This window comes from Sciurus vulgaris (assembly GCF_902686455.1).
Source record: "Sciurus vulgaris genome assembly, contig: HiC_scaffold_562_arrow_ctg1, whole genome shotgun sequence".
In the NCBI taxonomy this organism is placed as follows: Eukaryota; Metazoa; Chordata; class Mammalia; order Rodentia; family Sciuridae; genus Sciurus; species Sciurus vulgaris.
In genome coordinates this window covers 1,429,082-1,448,136 of record NW_027632463.1, presented here as the reverse complement: position 1 = coordinate 1,448,136, position 19,055 = coordinate 1,429,082, and positions in this window count along the sequence as shown.

The window sequence follows — 19,055 nt, the reverse complement described above, 5'->3', positions numbered from 1 at the left end:
AAGTGCTTGCCTGGCATGTAAGAGACCCTGGCCTCCATCCCTAGCATCATACACACACAAACAAAAAACATCCTTTGTAGCCAAGCTTGGAAGTGCACACCTGTAATCTCCACAACACAGGAGGCTGAGGCGTAAGAATCACAAGTTTGAAGTCAGCCTCAGAAATCAAGTGAGACCTTCTCCTCCCTCTCAAAATAAACAAAAATAAAAGGACTAGGTGTATAGCTCAGTGGTAAAGCACCCATGGAGTTCAATCCCCAGTACCAAAAAATTAAAATAAATAACTTGGAAAAAACTATAAGCAAAATTTAAATGGAATATGTGACATGAACAACTATGTAAATAAACTAAAATAACAGTGGCTGAGTCTGGAAGATCAATTCTCTCTACTTTTCTAAACTTGTCCAAGTATTTAGTGAAAAATTTTAATTTTTTTTTTAAGTCCTGCTATGCCAACATTTGCTAATTATAAAACACACACACAAAGCAATTCATGAGCTGAAGTCACATACACACTCTACTCAGAAGTCAGGTTGACTTCCCCTGAGCTCCAGCACTGGAAGTAATAATGATGCAGTTTAAGGCTGGGTTCTAAGTTAGAAGCCTCTCCCATGGAGTCTCACCCAAGAGGAGGATTTCTATTAGGTCTGCTGGAAGACGTTCTTATAATACCTAGAAGATGTTCTTATAATGCTCCTCCTTAGATACAGTATTCATTATTGTTAAGAAGAAAAAAAAATCAAGGAATTTTTAAATACTTCTAAGAGCTGTGTAAACAGCTTCATATTTAAAGAACGTATTTAAAGAATTAGCCATGGCATTCTCTCCACCATGGCCTCATCAAATAAAGAAGCACATAATTATCCAACTGTGTGAGTGACAACGATACACTCTCCACCACTCCACACCTTACAGATCCCAGCTTCCCACAGGAAGTTCTAAAGGACAATTATTCTAACTTTTATCTGAAGGTACAGTTGGCCCTCAATGCCCATGAGTTCTGTACTTGTGGACTCACCCAACAGTAGATAGAAAAGAAAGAAAAAACTACATGTGTTCACCATATATATGCTCACTAAACAATACTATTTGCACAGCACTTACATTGAATGAGGTATTACAGAGATAAGTTAAAGTGTAGGGAATGAGGAGCATGGGTTACCTGCAAACCTAGGCCATTTTATGTAAGGAACTCAGGCATGCATATTTTGGTATCCTTGGGGATCCTGGACCCAACCACCCACAGATGCCAGAGGATGACTGAAGCTTTAAGATAAAGATGAGAGGAGAGGAAAGCAAAAAATGGCCAACACTCTATCAGCTTCAGCGAGCGGCTGTTTTACGATTCTTGCACTGGTATGGAAACCAGGCAACTAGACAGGATGAATGAGTCCATTAAATACTGAGGACACAATTATTCAGTAAGATAAAACATGGATGCAAAATATGACTAGGGAACAAAAACCAGACTCCTACCTTATAAAAAAGGCACTGAGCGAAGATGACTGGCCTGCAGTCACTGAGGCAAGGGGCTCACCTTTCCCCTCACTTGCTCTTTGGTTCACTACTCTGACTTAAGTAAGGGTAAGATATCATGGCATAAAGACCAAAAGAATTAAGAAACAAAAACACATGTAATAGATTAATTTGCTTTGAGACTGTTTAACAGCTGGATAAGTTATTCAAGAAAAACAGACAAGTTCATACTAACTCAATAAACCAATTGAACACATGTGCCCAGGCTTATGCCAGGGAGCTACCTTCTTAAACAGACTGATCTTACAACTACCTAGAAAAAGCAAGACCTGCGCTCCTACAGCAGATGCACAAGGAGCTTCACAGTGCTAATGAGCCAACTATTGAATTTTGTAGTTCAGTGTTTTAACCCTTCTGCCGTATGCTTGCTAGATGCCACACAGATGTAAAACACCTCAGGGTAGGAGGTAAGTTGCACAAAGTGATCAGTGGTGATATGAATTAGCACTGTGGAAAGGTATATGTGATCTAGCCTAGCATCCAATTTTAGGGAGGGTTCAAGAATGATTAAGTTAATTCCTGCCACCTAAAATACTTAAATTAAAACATAAAAAAGGGTCAAATGGGGGGCTGCAGATATAGCTCAGTTGGTAGAGTGCCTTGCATGCACAAGGCCCTGGGTTCAATTCCCAGCACCACAAAAAACAAAAACACAAAAAGGGTCAAAGGGGAACATATCAAGGGACCTATAATGCAACTTCCATTACTGCTTGATTTCACTTAGGTACTGAAGTCAGCTGTGTAATTCTAACAAAAGGAGAACTGTCAAAACAGATTATGAGTCCCAAGGTTTTTTCCAGAGACATCCCAAATTTCCTGACACAGAAATCACAGACTAACAGAAGACTATACTACAATGGGGATTCTCACAGGACTGCATCCTGTACCCAGCAGTGGAACATGTGACCCAATTCTGGGTGCATGGGATAATGGATGGGAGTGTACTCTTTCATTAATCAGTTCAGCTACATGATCAAAAACTTCATTTAACAAAAGAGACTGAATATAAAGAGGTACAATTTCTAAGTCTTGTATTTTCTTTGATATTTTTTCACTTATCATCTCTGGGCTATATTTTGACTTCAAATGCACTTAGAAATAGGATTATTATACTGAAATATTGAAAGGTTATAATTTGTATGACTTTGAGCTTCAGGAGGAATAAAATAAAATCATATAAAAATATGGTTTTCTTCTAACCTCCAGTTACAAAGACAATATAGTAAAAAAAATGGGGGGGTGTATTTGTTCTCTAAAGCAAGTCATATATAAAGAGAAATTCAAAAGAAAAAAGTTTCTGTATAAAATTTGTTGGTTCATACAGATTATTTAGAAAAATTTTGAGGAGACACTTAATGAAAAAGAGAAACCTATTAACTTCTGGGAAGAACATGGAAAATAGATTTTGTAGAAAGTGTCAAAGTAAATAATAGGACACCATCATTGCTGCAGTATGCGTGGCCACAATGAAATAAAATATAAAGAATTATGTCAATCTTCTTCAGATATAAGTTTTACTTGAAGCTTGATTTGTGTATGTTCCACACTTTGTAAGTACTAAAATGATAGTTCAATAGACACTTTACTATTCCAGAGAATGAGTTTCTTCGTTTTTTTCTAGATTGCTGTAGTATATTGTATATCTTTCTAATATAAACTATGAGAAATTGACCATTATTTAATGAAAGAGATGCTGGAAGATTCAATATTAATGTCATCCATTATTGGCATGTAAAACTGAGAAAGATTCATTAACTGTGCTCATAGAATTTTGGTCCCATGGGAGAGGTACAGGTCAAGTCCAAAGCCATTGATGGGAAAGATGAAGAATGATTGACTCTCAGAGCATGGGTTTCTAGCTAAAATCTGTTCCTTGCTCACTGTGTCAAATTTTTCTCCCAGTCCTCTCAGGCTGATTCTCTAGGTTAATATTTTGGAGATCATGTTTACCATAGTAAAGGAAATAATGTACTAAACCCAGTGGCAGTGTTGACAAGTTTCCCAAATTACATTTGGCTCAGGCTTTTGCAGAGAAGGAGGAGACAGGGAAAGAAGGTGCTGGCACAAAGTTATGGCTTGGCATAGGGCTGTGGAAGGTTCAGAGTAACTAGAGGCCCAGAAGGCAGAATACACCTGGATAGCAAGGAACTCCTGTGGCCATGAGAGTCTGCAATGCCCATACCAGGTATAGCACACCAAATACATCATGCATGAGCAGATGGAGTCATGGGGAATGAAAAACACTTGCCTAACCTCTCTTCCATGTTAGACTGACCCAGCCCCATTAAGCACATAGTGGACAGCATGTGAAAGTGATGGTCAGGGTAGCACAGAGTTGGACAGGGCATCATGGCAGATACACTCCATCTGATTTCTGGGGTGAGCTGGTTCATTCCCATCCATAAAAGCCTTGTGACATTCACAGAGCTGAAGGATATATTGCTGGTTGAGAACTTTGGAAAGCTTCCTCTAGTGAGTCTGGGCAGAGGTGGCAATGTAGGGGTGGCGACTGCCTTGAGAAAGCAGCTGAGAAATGGATGAATTGGTGTTTCAAGAGACTTCAGAGTCGATGCCTGGTCTGATAAGAATCATGATTCAATGCTCCAACTTCAAGCTAATTTGCCAAATGAGATACTTCCATCCTAAACTCTCTATGCAGCAGAGAAAACAGGCCTTCCCAAGACTCAAGGGGATAAAAAGTGGCCAAGAAAAGAAAGATATGATCTCCCAGAATGCAATGGAGGATGTCTCTTCTAATTACTTTCTTTCAAATATTTAAGTTACCACAGGCAATGAGTGTAATGCTCTTTTTAATGAGAATTTTATTGATTATTGATTTCATTGGAATGAAGTATCCAGAAGAAATGTGGTAATGGAAGTATGATTTACTTCTTTATCGATACTTAATCACTCAACAATAACAGCAATGCAAATCTAGGGCTCTAATACATTCACATGTCAAAAAGAAAATATGCTCAACACTACAGGTCATGAATCCATCACATGAATAAAACTGAAGTCTAAAAATTGAGGGGAAGCTCCTAATATAAATGCTACAAATTAACTATTATGAGAAGGAAATAAAGTAGTTCAAGACCTGTTAACACAAAAATAATAGTAGGGAAGTAAAAGTTTGCAAGTAAAAAATGCATTGTATTTTGGAAAGAAAATGCAAATCCTGACATGGAACAGACTTGAAAAACAGCTACATATGCTTTCTTCTTCTCTGGTCTTCTTTCTCAGGAGTGATTAGCTTCAATTCAAATCTACCTCTTGAAAATCTGCCTCTAAATGCATCAGAACATCAGAACACATGGACCTTCATGGACCTCATTTTGTATCCTGAAGATTAGTTTCAGGTTGAAGACATGGAACTCAGGTGTTTCTTCTACCTAATTTTATTGATACAGTTTAAATGAGAAAGTACCCAATATGATGTGAGTAAAAGTAGTCAAATTCAGTGTGTTTTTGTTTATATTGTTTTGTACTATGTATTGATCCCAGGGACAATTTAGTGATTTACCACTGAGCTACATAGATAACACACCTTATTTTTTTCTGAGGCAGGGTTTTACTAAATTGTCAAAGCTAATCTCAAGCTTTTCATTCTCCTTCATTATCCTCCTGAGTAGCTGGAATTACAGGTGCACATGAACATGCCTGCCCAAAGTCAGAACTTCTAAGAGGAAACAAATATGTAAAGCACTTACAAAATATACCTCAAGATGAAAAGAACAAGTATCTATCTCTTTCAGAAAACATGAATGTCATTTTGTTTTTATGTCCATAGTAATAATTTACTTAATAAATAATAAATCTTATGTGAATAATTCTAGGATTTGTCATGTGCTATGATATACATCATTGTTTTGGCCAGCTATTTTGTTCCTGTGACTAGAAGATCTGACCAGAACAATTTTAAAGGAGGAAAAATTTATTTGAGGACTCATGATTTCAGAGGTTTTAGCCCATAGAAGACTGGCTCCATTTCTTGAGGTTTGAAGTAAGGCTGAACATCATGGTGGTAGAGTGTGGCAGAGGCAAACATTGCACATTGCTATCAGAAAGCAGAGAGAGAGAGAGAGAGAGAGAGAGTCTCCACTCCCCAGATAAAAAAAATATAAACTCCAAAGCCACATTCCAGTTCCAGTCTCCTCCAGCTACACCCTACCACTTCAGTTACCACTGAATTAATCCCTATTAGATGATTTAATATCAGATTAAGACTCTCAAAACTCAATCATTTCTACTATGAACTTTCTTGCATTGTCTCACAAGTCAGCTTTTCAAGGATACCTCACATCCAAACCATAATATTTGACCCATGTCTCCCAAAAACTCACAGTCATCTGACAATGCAAAATACATTTAGTTCATTTCCAAGAGTCCCCATAGTCCCAAGAGTTCCAAGAATACTCAAATTCAAGTCCAAAGTCTTGCTCAAGGCAATCCCATATTGTGAGCTCCTGTAAAAGTAAAAGAAATTTATAAATATCCAGCATATAAATGTTCTGAGTAAACATTTCCATTTACAAAAATATGAACATAGAAAGAAGGAGTGGGACCAAAGCAGAATTGAAATCCAGTTGGACGAGCAGGTACTTTAGCTGCACTTGCACAATCTTGGTCATATGGCATTGCGATGTTTTCCCCAAAGGGCTTGTGTAGCTCCACCCCTGTGGCCATGTATTTTGCAGCTCAATTGGCCTTCATGCTGGCTTGTCACTCTTCTATTACTGCAGGTTTCCTAAGACAATATCCCATGTTTCTGGTCACAGAGATGTCCACTGCTGCTTTGACTGTCTCCTGACATCTCCACAGTTTATCTGCTCAGGGGTTGCCTGCAGGGATTCCAACTGTGCTGCACATTTCCTGGCTTCCAAGGTCTTCCTTTGAAATCTTAGTGGAAGTTTCCCTGACCCCCTACTTCCAGCATTCTGCATTCCTGCAGAACCAGCAACTTGTGGTTGATTCCAAAGTCTGCTGCCATCTTGAACAGTAGCCTGACCTTCCCGGGACCTTTCTGCAATAGCCCCTGAAGGTCTTAGTAGTTGAGCACATTGTAAAAACTTCCTATGTTCCCTTGTGCAAGAAGTGTGCCCCACTAGTCCCTTCTCAAGAGAATTTCAATTTCACTCCCTTGAGCTTGAGATGGAGGTGGTATTTTGGGATCTTGAATTGCCCTCAAGCCACCTTTCTCATCAGTTTTAGACATAGTTTTTAGCATTCCTTTAGTGGCAGTAATATCTTTAACAACTGCAACGTCCTTAAACATAATTTTAAACTTGCCTCTCAATTTCATGTTTTTAAAATCTTTCTGCTCTGATCTTTCGTCCTGATTATCCCAATAAATTTGGCTAAAAGAATTCACAATATATTTGCTACATCCTAAATGCTATGCTGCCTACACATTTCTTCCATAAGAATAAGAAGCCCATTGTTTTCAAAATCAGCCTCATAGAAAGTCTCCAGACACAGTGAAAATGCACACCACTTCACAGCCAGAGCATAACACAAATGGCCTCTATTCCAACTACCAATAGAATCCACCTATTCTGAACCCTCTTGAGCCCTGTCTTCACTGATCATGGTCCTATATCAATACTGGTATTCTGAACTCCCACCAGAATTGGCCATTAAGCTTCACTTACAGCAATCTAAAGAATGTTCAGCTTTATCTTACATATACTTATCCACTTTAACCTCAATATTTTCTTTGAATTATATGACCTTATAGGGAAAATGACAGAAATAGCCCAATCTATTTTCAGCAATTCATTATTATGTCATTTAAATGGTAAAAGTATATTGCCTCACCCATAACACTGGGGTGAGAAGTAATTTAACCCTACTTCCCTTAGACTGGGGTGGCCACTCCTGATTTAACAGTTTTAATATTTAGACGTTATGTCTCTCTGGTATTTGGGGTGAAGGTAACCCTCTGAATCTGCAAGTTTCACAACCTCATGTTAAAACAAACTTAGATGACTATATTCACAGGGTCTATCTATATTAAATAAACACATACATTCTTTTTTGTCTTACTTTCTAACATTTTCCAGAACATTTACATTTGACTGGGTATTATAGGCAATCTAGAGATGGTTTAAAGTGCACAGATGGGTGTGCATAGGTTATATGCCATTTCCTAAAAATAACATTTGCATACCTGGGTTTGAATATCTATGGAAATCCTGGAACCCATCCAAGTCAGCATTTGGATCCATTTTGTTATAAGTTTTCAATGGCTTTTTTATTAATACGTCAATTTTGACATCATGTACATGATATAGTGACACAACCACATATAAATGCAACATACAATATATAGATATGGACATACATGCATAAAACGGATATAAAACAGTTTTTATAGATTTTATCAGGTATTATTTTCCCAAAGAAAGCATTAAAAAAGACATACAGATAGTTATCAAAAAGACTGTCATATTTAATAATTTAAAATTAGGCATGAATTTTTATATTTTGACTCCAACATGTGAAGGGCCTCTAAATTTGGTGCTGTTATGAGTAGTATCTGATTTTTATCATGATCATTGTATATTCTTCCTACTTAGATCAATTCAAAGGAGGTCTCACATTTTTCCAGTGTAGTTAAGGTCTAACCCTTAAATAATAAGACATCTGGAAACAAAAAAAAAAAAAACAATGGACTAGAAGCTCCAGATAGAAAAAGTAAATTCACACACACACACACACACACACACACACACACACACACACACACCAAACTAAAAACAAAACAAAACACATTGAGCTCAGCAAGACAAGTTTGAAAAATTTACACATCCATAATACTGTAGTAAAGAACACATGGAAAATATTAATTGCAATGATGTTCACTTTTCAATCAGCTTAAAGACAGATCACATATTCACAGAATGTGCAAGCCCAGGAAGTCTTCAGAAAAGTGTTTAAAATGTTAATAAAAACTTGCACATATGAAATTCTTTAATTTTCCCTTAATATACTTATCAGAGAAGAGAAAAAAGTTCACAGGGATTATGTCATACCCCGACATTCCCAGGTCTGATGCAGCTGATTTTTCAAGATTTTCTATTTTACTAGTTTTTCAAGATTTTCTATTTTACTGTCTTTTCCTTTTTTAGAATTTAGGTAAAAATTTACTAAAATGGTAGAAAGGCGCAACATAAGAAAAAAGAAAGAAGTCTGCTATGTTCCAGAGAAGCTTAGAATTAAAGTGACACCTAGTCCTCTGGTTTGTAATCACTTTGGCACTACTCAAAGTAACTTACGTTTCACATGGATATCTGAAAGACATTTAAGGAACAAGGAAGCTACCATTTTGACAATAGGGGTTAAATAGTCATACATATCACAACTTGGACCATTTTTTTCCTCCCTTTTTGTTTAACAAGTCCAATTGTAAGACCATGTAATATTTTATTCTTCCCTCCAGAGTTTATTTTCTTCATTCTGAGCTGATAATTAAACAAGCTCAGGTACACAGTAAACCTAAACATTACTTTCATAAAAATAGTGTGGAAAGTTCAGCATATTTTTAATGCATTGCAGAGCAGTGAGAACCTGGTACTTTATCTGTAAGACAGAGGGAAGATTAGGCATGTCCTCCAATATTCCTTGTACTTATAAACCAGACTATTTTCTGGTTTTCTCTGAATACTAATGCATGGTTCAAAAAGAGCAGGTCTGTACAGTGGCAGATTTATCTTCTATACGGAAACATAAAGATAGAAAGAGGCCTTTTGGATTCTCTAAACGTACCAACATGTCCCAGATAGAAGCTGCATATCATGAACTGGATAATCTATGTGAAATAATTTAGACATGTTTAAAATTTGGTATTTTGAAACCAACAGAAGTTGAAAAAAATTTTGCAGAGAAGACAAGTTCCCACTAAGAATGAAAGATAATATATTTTGATAATTATTTGAGTTAAGTAGGATATTTGCCAAGAAGAAGCTTCATTTAAAATTGTCTCCTCAGCCCTCAGAGTCACAAGACAATGGCATATTGCTATGTTTCTCAATTTGAACTAGGAGGCAAGACTGATATAGTCAGGGTGCTATTCTCAATTGAAAAGGCAAACAATTGAACTCCCTGAAGAAAGAGTGAAACAGGGTCATCAATTGTAATGAAGTGACAGAACATTGTAAGGAATTTTTTTCTGTGAAGAAAGGATGTCTTTTGAAAGTCTGAAAAACAACACTTAATTTTCAATATAGGAAAGTCTATTTTTGTATGTTCACACAATGACACCCTTTCTAATATGTGGAAATCAGTAACAGAATTGGGATTTGGATGCCAGAAAGTGTCTGAGGCCCTGGAAGTCCATATACACTTTCTATGGACACTTTAGAGAGAACAGGTATCAGAACTGAGAGTCATCTAGAGAGAGAGAGCATTTGGGAGTACCCTGCACACTTGGTTTTACATTGGAAAGAGGCTATTTTGAAGAGAAGAGAGATTCCTTGCTTCATATTCTGGTGATTAATGGGACATTATTCATCCAAGTATCTCAAAACAGCCTAAGACTGAAGATTTCTCTGAGCTCAATATGCTCTTCTCTTAAATTCCCCAATGATTCTTCAATAATTAATCATTTTGTCTAACTGATCCTCTGAGAATTTTTTTTCTCCCATCTATTCAGAGATCAAATATTTAAAAGTCACTTTGTTCCTCCATGATAAATAAAATTATGGCATTTTTAGGAAAATGGGTGGAACTGTAGAACATTATATTCACTGAAATATGCCATATATGCAACAAGAAATACATATGTTTTCTCTCATATGTAGATACAAGAGATAAAATGAAAAATTTGATTGCATTAAAATAGAAGAAAAGGGCTAGGGATATAGCTAAGTTCATAGAGTGCTTGACTTACAATCATAAGGCCCTGGTTTCAATTTCCAGCACCACAAAAAGAAAAAATAAAATAAAAGGCCAAAGAGGAAAAGAAAATTTCTTGTAGCAGTGTTGCACAGAAACAATTGAATTCGCTGTGAAATTTCTATATTTGGGGAAAATGCACAGGAATTCTGCATAAGAAACATTTCAATCATTACAAAATTTCTTAATTATCAATATAGAAAAATATTTAATAAATAGAGACAGAGTAGGTGAATGCAAGAAATTAATCATTGTTAGTATATGATGTGACACACACAAGCCCACTGGAAAACCTTTGGCAGAATGGGAAACTTCATATGTACAACCATCAAGATGCTCTTTGAAGAAAGCCCAGAATATTTTTTTCTTGGAAGGTCCTTATCTAAAGGGAATAAATCTGGGTAATTTCCATTTGTCTAACAGAGTCTGAGAGATCTAAACCCATACATTATTTAACCTTGCAAAACAATTTACCACTGCAGTAAAGAGATATTTCATGACATGATGCATTTTATGCAATATGACTCCTGCACTATTAGCATTGGAATAAACTTCAAAAATATATATATTTTTGTAGTTTAGTGCTTTGTGACTCAGAGGATTCTGTATAAACACCTGGAACAAACCCACTCTGTCTGGAATGAAGACTTACATGGAAATTTGAGAAACATATAACTCCTAGAACTGAACCGTTCTATATTTATGAAATACAATTTTGACCAAACATAGGTGAATTGAATTATTCTTCTGATGAAAAGACTGAGAAGACATTGAATGAAACCAGCTGGGAAGGCAGGAAATATAAAATTGCTTTGTGCTAATGGAATAGTAACTTTGAAGCTGGAAATTCTGAGGAAAATGAATTATCAGAATGGGAACAAAAGGCAGCTATGGCAGCCTAGTATTGCCTAGGTAAAGGAATTTACATAACTGAGAAGTACTTTTCAGAGCACAAGAGAGTGGCCAAGCTCCAGAGGAGGCAAGCAAAAATTTGAGGTCACAACCTTTTCTTCAGGAAGAGATACAATCAGGGCATCTCATACTACATGGACACTAGGCCAAAAGATAAGGTCTGATATTTTTTGGTACCCAAAATTTGTATTTTTTCTTAGTGATTGATGCCCTATTCAGGCTTGGTGAGAAATTGTGAATATCTCCATGTACATATTAATATATAGAATCAAGATGTATGATTATATGAACTGTTACATCTGATCATTTGCCAACCACAATACTAAACATCTTCTTCACGTTTTTCATCTTTCAGGTCACCTTTACTGAACTGATTAAAGAAATAATTTTTCTGGTAGGGCTGCAAAAAAAAAAAAAAAAACACAGGAAAGTCCTGGTAATTCAGTGTTTCAGAAAACCTCACGGATCTTCTGTATAAATAGTATTTCACATGCCAAAGTACTTCTTAAATATCAACATAAAATATATCTTTGGAGAATAAAAAAATTCAGAATAGCTGACTGCAATTATTAAGCCCATTGAGAGATTGTACAATGTGACACACCACAAGTTCATCAAGGCTCCTGGCAGAAAGATAAAAACACGTTGAGGCATTGGTTTTTCCATAAAAATAACTCGACATTGTATTCCCCAGTGTCTGTGGGGTATTTATATTGAGGGAACAAATATTCCTAAGGCAGTCCAGCAGCCCTAAACTATGTTTATTTTTCCCATGGCACTGCTTCAAATACACAGTACATTTATTTTATAAAGGTCATGATTTTTACAGTCAAGACAGGTTCTGCTGGTGGATCAGAGAAAATTCTGGGAGATCAGAATTTAGTTTATGACAGAACCTGTGCCCCTGAAGGGAGCAATACCTAATGGAGCTGAGAGTGCAGAGCTGCAGGGGGACTGCTGAAACATAACAGGAGTATGTCAGGTCACTTTTGGAAGACCACTGACATAAAATTTTAATCCATGAGAATATCAAAGTTCTTGAGAGCCCATCCCTCACCACAGTGTACAAAACCCCTACAATTGGAAATTTAAGATTTAGTACATCCCTCTGAATTTTAATTTTGCTTTAAATTGATTCCACCTTTCTTCTTCCTTATTTCTCATTTTTAAATTGGAATGATTACTTTTTGTTAATTTTTTAATGGTTTATACACATACACAAAAACATACACATACATAAATACCTTGCCTTGAGCCTCAAAAGGGTTTTTGGAATTGTACTGTTTTCCTGTATTAGGGATTGTACTCAGTGGCAGTCTAACACTGAACTATATCTATATAGATTTTATCATTTAAAATTTTGAGAAAAGGTCTTCCTAAGTTGCTTGGGCTGGCATCAAATATGTGATCTCCACTTCTCAGCTGGGTTGCATTCTTTATCTGGCACACACAGTACTATCTAGCCACAAGAATATTTTAAAACCAAAATCTGAGATATTATGTAATCAATCATCATTCCTTTTGCAATACATACATACTTACACAAATTTGAGAAATTACAAAATGGGGCAAACTCGGATAAGTAGAATCTCATGCTGTGCCATAAAATTGACAGACTGTCCTATAATTTAATATATCTGGAGCTCAAGTTTAAATTATGCTTAAATAAATGCAAAATGAGAAACACAAGTTTTATATATACTTTTTAAATATTTATTTATTTGTATTCCTTTTAAACAAATGGAGTACAACTTGTTTCTCTGGTTGTACATGATGCAGAGTTGTAAGATTTGTGTAATCATACCTATACATAGGAAAATAATGTCTGTCTCAATCTGTTATTTTTTTCTTCTCCCACCCCTTCCAACCCTCTTTCCTCTACACAATCCATCCTTCCTCCATTCTTGCCTCCCTCCCATCCCCCATTAGGTATTATCATTCTCTTATCAGAGAAATCATTTGTCCTTTGTTATTTTGGGATTGCCTTATCTCACCTACCATGGTATTCTCCAACTTCATCCATTTGCCTGCAAATGCCATAATTTTCTTCTTTTTTATGATGGAGCAATATTTCATTGTGTATATGTACCACAGTTTATTTTTTCATTCATCAATTGAAGGGTATCTATGTTGTTCCACAATCCAGCTATTGTGAGTTGAGCAGCCATGAACATTGATGTGGTTGCATCACTGTAATATGCTGATTTTAAGTTCTTTGGGTATAGGCCAAGGAGTGGGATAGCTGGGTCAAATGATGGTACTATTCCAAGTTTTCTAAGGAATGTCTGCACTTCTTTCCAGAGTGGTTGCAATAATTTGCAACCCCACCAGAAATGTATGAATGTACCATTTCCCCCACATCCTTGTCAACACCTATGGTTGCTTTTATTCTTGATAACTGCCATTCTACTTGAGGTGAGATGGAATCTTAGGGTAGTTTTGATTTGCATTTCTCTTTTTGCTAGAGATGTTGAACATTTTTTTATTTATGTGTTGACTGCTTGTAGATCTTCTGTGAAGTGTCTGCTCATTTCTTTAATCCATGTGTTGATTGGGTTGTATGTATTCTTGGGGTAAAGTTTCCTGTTTTCTTTATAGATTCTGGAGATAAGTGCTCTATCTGAAGTATGTGTGGCAAATGTTTTCTCCCACTCTGTAGGCTCTCTTTTCACTTTGCTGATAGTTTCCATTGCTGAGAAAAACTATTTTAATTTGAATGTTTCCCAATTATTGATTCCTGCATGTATTTCTTGTGCTTTAGGAGTCATGTTAAGGAAGTTTGGCCCTAAGCTGACATGATGAAGATTTGGACAACACACCCACACCAAGGCACATTATAATGAAAATACATATCATAAAATAAAGATAAAATTTTAAAGGCTGTGAGAGAAAAAAATGCAAATTACATTCAGGGGGAAACCAATATGAATATCAGCAGATTTCTCAACCCAGACCCTAAAAGTTAGAAGGACCTGGAACAGCATTTTTCAAGCTCTGAAAGAAAATGGATGCCAAGAATCTTAAAGCCATCAAAACTTACCTTCAGATTTGATGATGAAATTCTGTCCTTTCATGATAAACAAAACTAAAAGAATTTACAAATAAAACCTACAGAATATTCTCAGCAAAATATTCCACGAGGAAGAAATTATTAAAAAAAGATGTTAGTCAGCAAAGGGAGGATCTATTCTAAGGGAATAGCCAAATAAAGGAGAAATCAATCCAAGTTAAAAACCAAAAATAAGCCAAAATGGCCGGGTATAAAAACCATAACTCAATAATTACCCTGAATGCTAATGGCCTGAACTCATGAATCAAAAGACATAGACTGGCAGAGTGAAATAAAAGAAAGACCCAACCATATGCTGCCTTCAAAGACTCATCTCATAAAAAAGGATACCCACAGACTAAAGGTGAAAGGATAGGAAAAACATACTATATATACTTTTAATATGACTTTTATTTTAATTTCTGTATTGTACTTCATTTAAAATAATGGAGTTCATTTATTTAACCTTTTATTACCAATAGCTATTTGAATTGTTTTCAGTGTGCACATAATGCTGCAGCAATTTGTCATTTGCATGGTGAACATATATAGGCATTCTTACTATATATATGCATAAGAATAAACTCATTGAGCAACACCAGAAGCATATGTCCATCTCTACATGATATCACCAGAGATTTCAAAAGTGGTTTTAAAATTCCATATCCAGGAGCAGTTGTGCATGCTTGTAATCACAGTGGTTTGGGAGGCTGAGGTAGGACTATCATGAGTTCAAATGGGAGGCATTCTCTAAATGAAATGCAAAAATAGGGCTGGGGATGTGATTCAGTGGTCAAATGCTCCTGAGCTCTTTACCTGGTACAAAAACAATTCACAACAATACAAGTTTATAAGATTCCACATATTCTATCTCCTTTCACGTCTTTTTTGTTCTTTTTAGATATACAGAATAGAGTGCATTTTGACATATAATACATACATGGAGTATAATACATATAATACATACATGTAGTTTAACATTATAATTAGGTTCTCATTGTTTTGCTGGGATATGATGTGTATGATGTGGAGTTTTATTGGTTTTATATTCATATATGAACATAGAAAATTTATACCTGATTCATTCTACAGAATTTTCTATTTTCCCTTCCTTTTCTTTATCCCTCTTTGGCTAGTCCAATGAACTTTTATTCTTCCCTTATCCCTTGTTGATTGTTAGAATCCACATATCTTAGAGAACTTTTGGCCTTTATATTTTGTGATTGGTTTACTTCATGTAGCATTTTAGTGTCCAGTTTCAAAATTTTTAGAATGATATTACTAATTTAAAATTTGATTAATTTGATGGTGTTTTGGTTCTGGTTTTATATCCTGTGTAGATTTAAACATACTAATATGCCATCAAACAAAATTGTGTGTTAGTTTGCCTTTCTAAAATTTAAAATATTTTGTTTTATTTGAAGGATCTACCTTGTAGTTATATGTGTTGTACTTAAAGATTGCTAACTCATATTCGACAAGTCATTGTCTCTAGGATAGTTGAAAGGGTGTTTAAATAAAAATTCATGGGTTTACTACTTTTTACATACTAGGCATCATTGGTCTATTACTAGGCATGGTTTAATTTTTATCATGGTTTAGATCTCACTGACAAGATAAGTTGAGTACACTGTACTCATACATTAACCTCTTCTCTTTCACATGATATTTTCTCTAGAAAATAAACAGTTTCTCTCCTTCCAACATAATATGAAGTACTATTTTTTAATTATTTTCTTTTTTTAAGTTTTTACTTTCACAGACTGCATTTTGATTCACTTACACAAATGGGATACAACTTTTAATTTCTATGGTTGTACAAACTATAGATTGACACCATTTATGGAATCATATATGCACATAAGGTAACTATGTCTGTCTCATTTCAGTAAGCTATGTTGATGATCATGTTGATGGATAGAAAATATAAATTCCCAAAAAAGGACAGAGTAGGTAAAGATATCATTGGGTATAAACTACATCTTTTTTGTTTGAGACTGAGCAGAGATGCTAAGGTGGCTTTCATCAGATATACACTGATTCCAATCATCTGCTCTACTTAGACATTACTGTTCTACTATTCTTCTTGCAAGTATGGAAGAGTGAATATATACAAAGAGGATTCACAAAAATAAATTATTCAATTCAGTGAGTAAGTTCTTTCCTTCAGAAACAAAGCAACGTCCTCCAAAGAATATACATGATTTGAATAAACGTGTATGTCTGAATCTCCAAGAAAATGAAACAAATATCATGAATCTGTAGTGAGAGTTTATGCATTTATTCAAAAAATTATTTCTGAATATCATTTGCTAAGTTCTAAAATCAGATAATGCCTGTCACTGTATAGAAAACAAACTGCATATACTGCCAAAAAGCAAACTTTTATGATTACTATATTCTCATTGTTTATGGGTTTGGATTAGACTTCCTCCATTCGAAATGACCTACATATAATTCAGTAAATCTCCATTAGTGATAGTGAAAATTTTATGTGTTAAGAAAACTGTGAATTTTCAATGTTTTTTAATTTTTGGTTTGCTGTCAAAGACCCTGGAGGTCCTCAACTACAGTTCCTGATCTCCAGTGAAATTTTGCATAGAAGGAAGCACACATTACCAGAGCAAACTCTACAAAGTCCATCAGGCACAATACTATCAGCTAAAACAGCTGTTCACCTGCTATCATTTCTACCTCACTCTGCTTTTCTAACCCATCCCAGATAAATACTTATATTGTTTTGTAATATACCTGTGACTCAGACAGAGAAGTAAAATGTATCAATATTTGATGCTTCCAACTGGATCCTACCAATATCAGTCCTCAAACCCACCAACCATGGTCAATATCTGCAGTTGTGTTTATCTTCTCCATATTTTTACACTTTTATTATCTTTATTTCATATTCTCAAGATTCAAAACTTCAAAAAAAGGTTGATAAAATATGTTTAAGTAAATCAATAAAATGCTTGTTCTCATGTCACTGTTACTTTTCAAAATATTATCCATGAACAGCCCCCACTATTTGAGTGTTCAAGAATGTAAAGTTCCTTCATGGAAGTTTCTGCCATGTAGGTAACCCAGAGTCAACAGTCAAAAGTTTGTGTGAAAGAGTGAACTTGGTGTGTATAATTTCATAGCATATTGAGAAAATTGGGTCAGCGTGTAATGTGTGGCTGAAAGAGTGTTTACAAATGTGAATATGATAGTTTTGTTTGAGTAGGAATGATGTTTTTGTCTTGTGTCTGTGTGTTATCTGGAGAGATATTTTATTTATTAATTTCCTTTGTTGTGTTTAAAAATTCCATTTTTCTGTGCATATAATATGTGTTTTAAATTTTTATGTGGTTTAGATATTCAAAGTAATGAATTAAAACTTTCTTTTTGAGACTCAAGCAATAATTAGGTTTTTTAATCAAAGGGAACAAAGAATGTGAGAATGTAAAAATTAATGTCTATATCCAAATTCTCAGTAAAAATATCGGTTTATGGGTAGTCCACAAAGCATTCATTTTTTTTCATGTAACAAAGGTAGTAATAAGAATGAGTAATCTATAGTCATAAGGGAAATGGATGACATTTTCACATTTACTGAATAAGAGGAACCAGACAAAATTTTTATTTTATTACTTATTACATAAAGTTAAAAAAAGTTGGTAAAGTAATAATTTCTTATCTAAAAAATAGCAAAAACAAGTAAGCATAAGAAAATAATATGTTTTTGATAGGTTGTTGGAAAATGATAAAAGAGTATGGAGTGTAGATTGTTCTAGGAAAAAGTGATAAATAATATTACCTAGGAAAATATATGAATATGGTGTGCTCTTGGACTGCATCAGTCAGGATTATTCCTGAATGTCCTATCACTGTGAGCCTGTTTGAAGATGTTACTGGTTTCATACATGTCAGGCAATTCAACATGGATTCTGTTGGCTCTTTCCTAAACAACTTTCAATATATCCAGCTTTCCAGAGAAAGTAAATTCAAGAAGAGTTGTGGTTCTTGTATGGTGTTTATATATATTTACTATTGTTAGGTAGAGAGTAGGAGTCAATTCACTGATAGCTTCAGTTAACATGCATACTTTACATCTCTGTGGATAAAAAACGGTTTTCTACTAGTAATCAGTAGCAATATTCTTATGTCAATGCATGCTATGGGTGTCTATTTTTACAAATTTATTTGTTAAATTTTTAGATACTTCTAGATATTTTATTCCAACCTGGTTATAGTATTGAGTTACATTTATCAAATTTCTTTGTAGTTAACTGTGATCATGTTATTAGGCTTTCTATAAGTGAAAGAGTGTGGAAGTGATATATGCCAATTCCTGGTATGGCCATACAAACTTCACACTCCTCCATACTCTCTTCTTTTCTAGCTGTCTGTGATGTTGACATCCAAGTTTGCATGGAATGGAATGCTTATAATGATAAAGTATCTACCACTTCAGTCCAAGAATATAAATTATACCATGAGGGACACATGTTCTTTCCATCTTTTCTGTTATGAATCATTACTTAAAAGAGAAGATTTTCTCAGAATAATTACTATTACCTAGGCTCTTTCTACAAATGTATAGAGTAATTTTTGAGATGGAAATAATTGCACTTGATATAAAAAAAAGTGAAAAACAATGAGTTTAAGTGTGTATCTTCCCCTG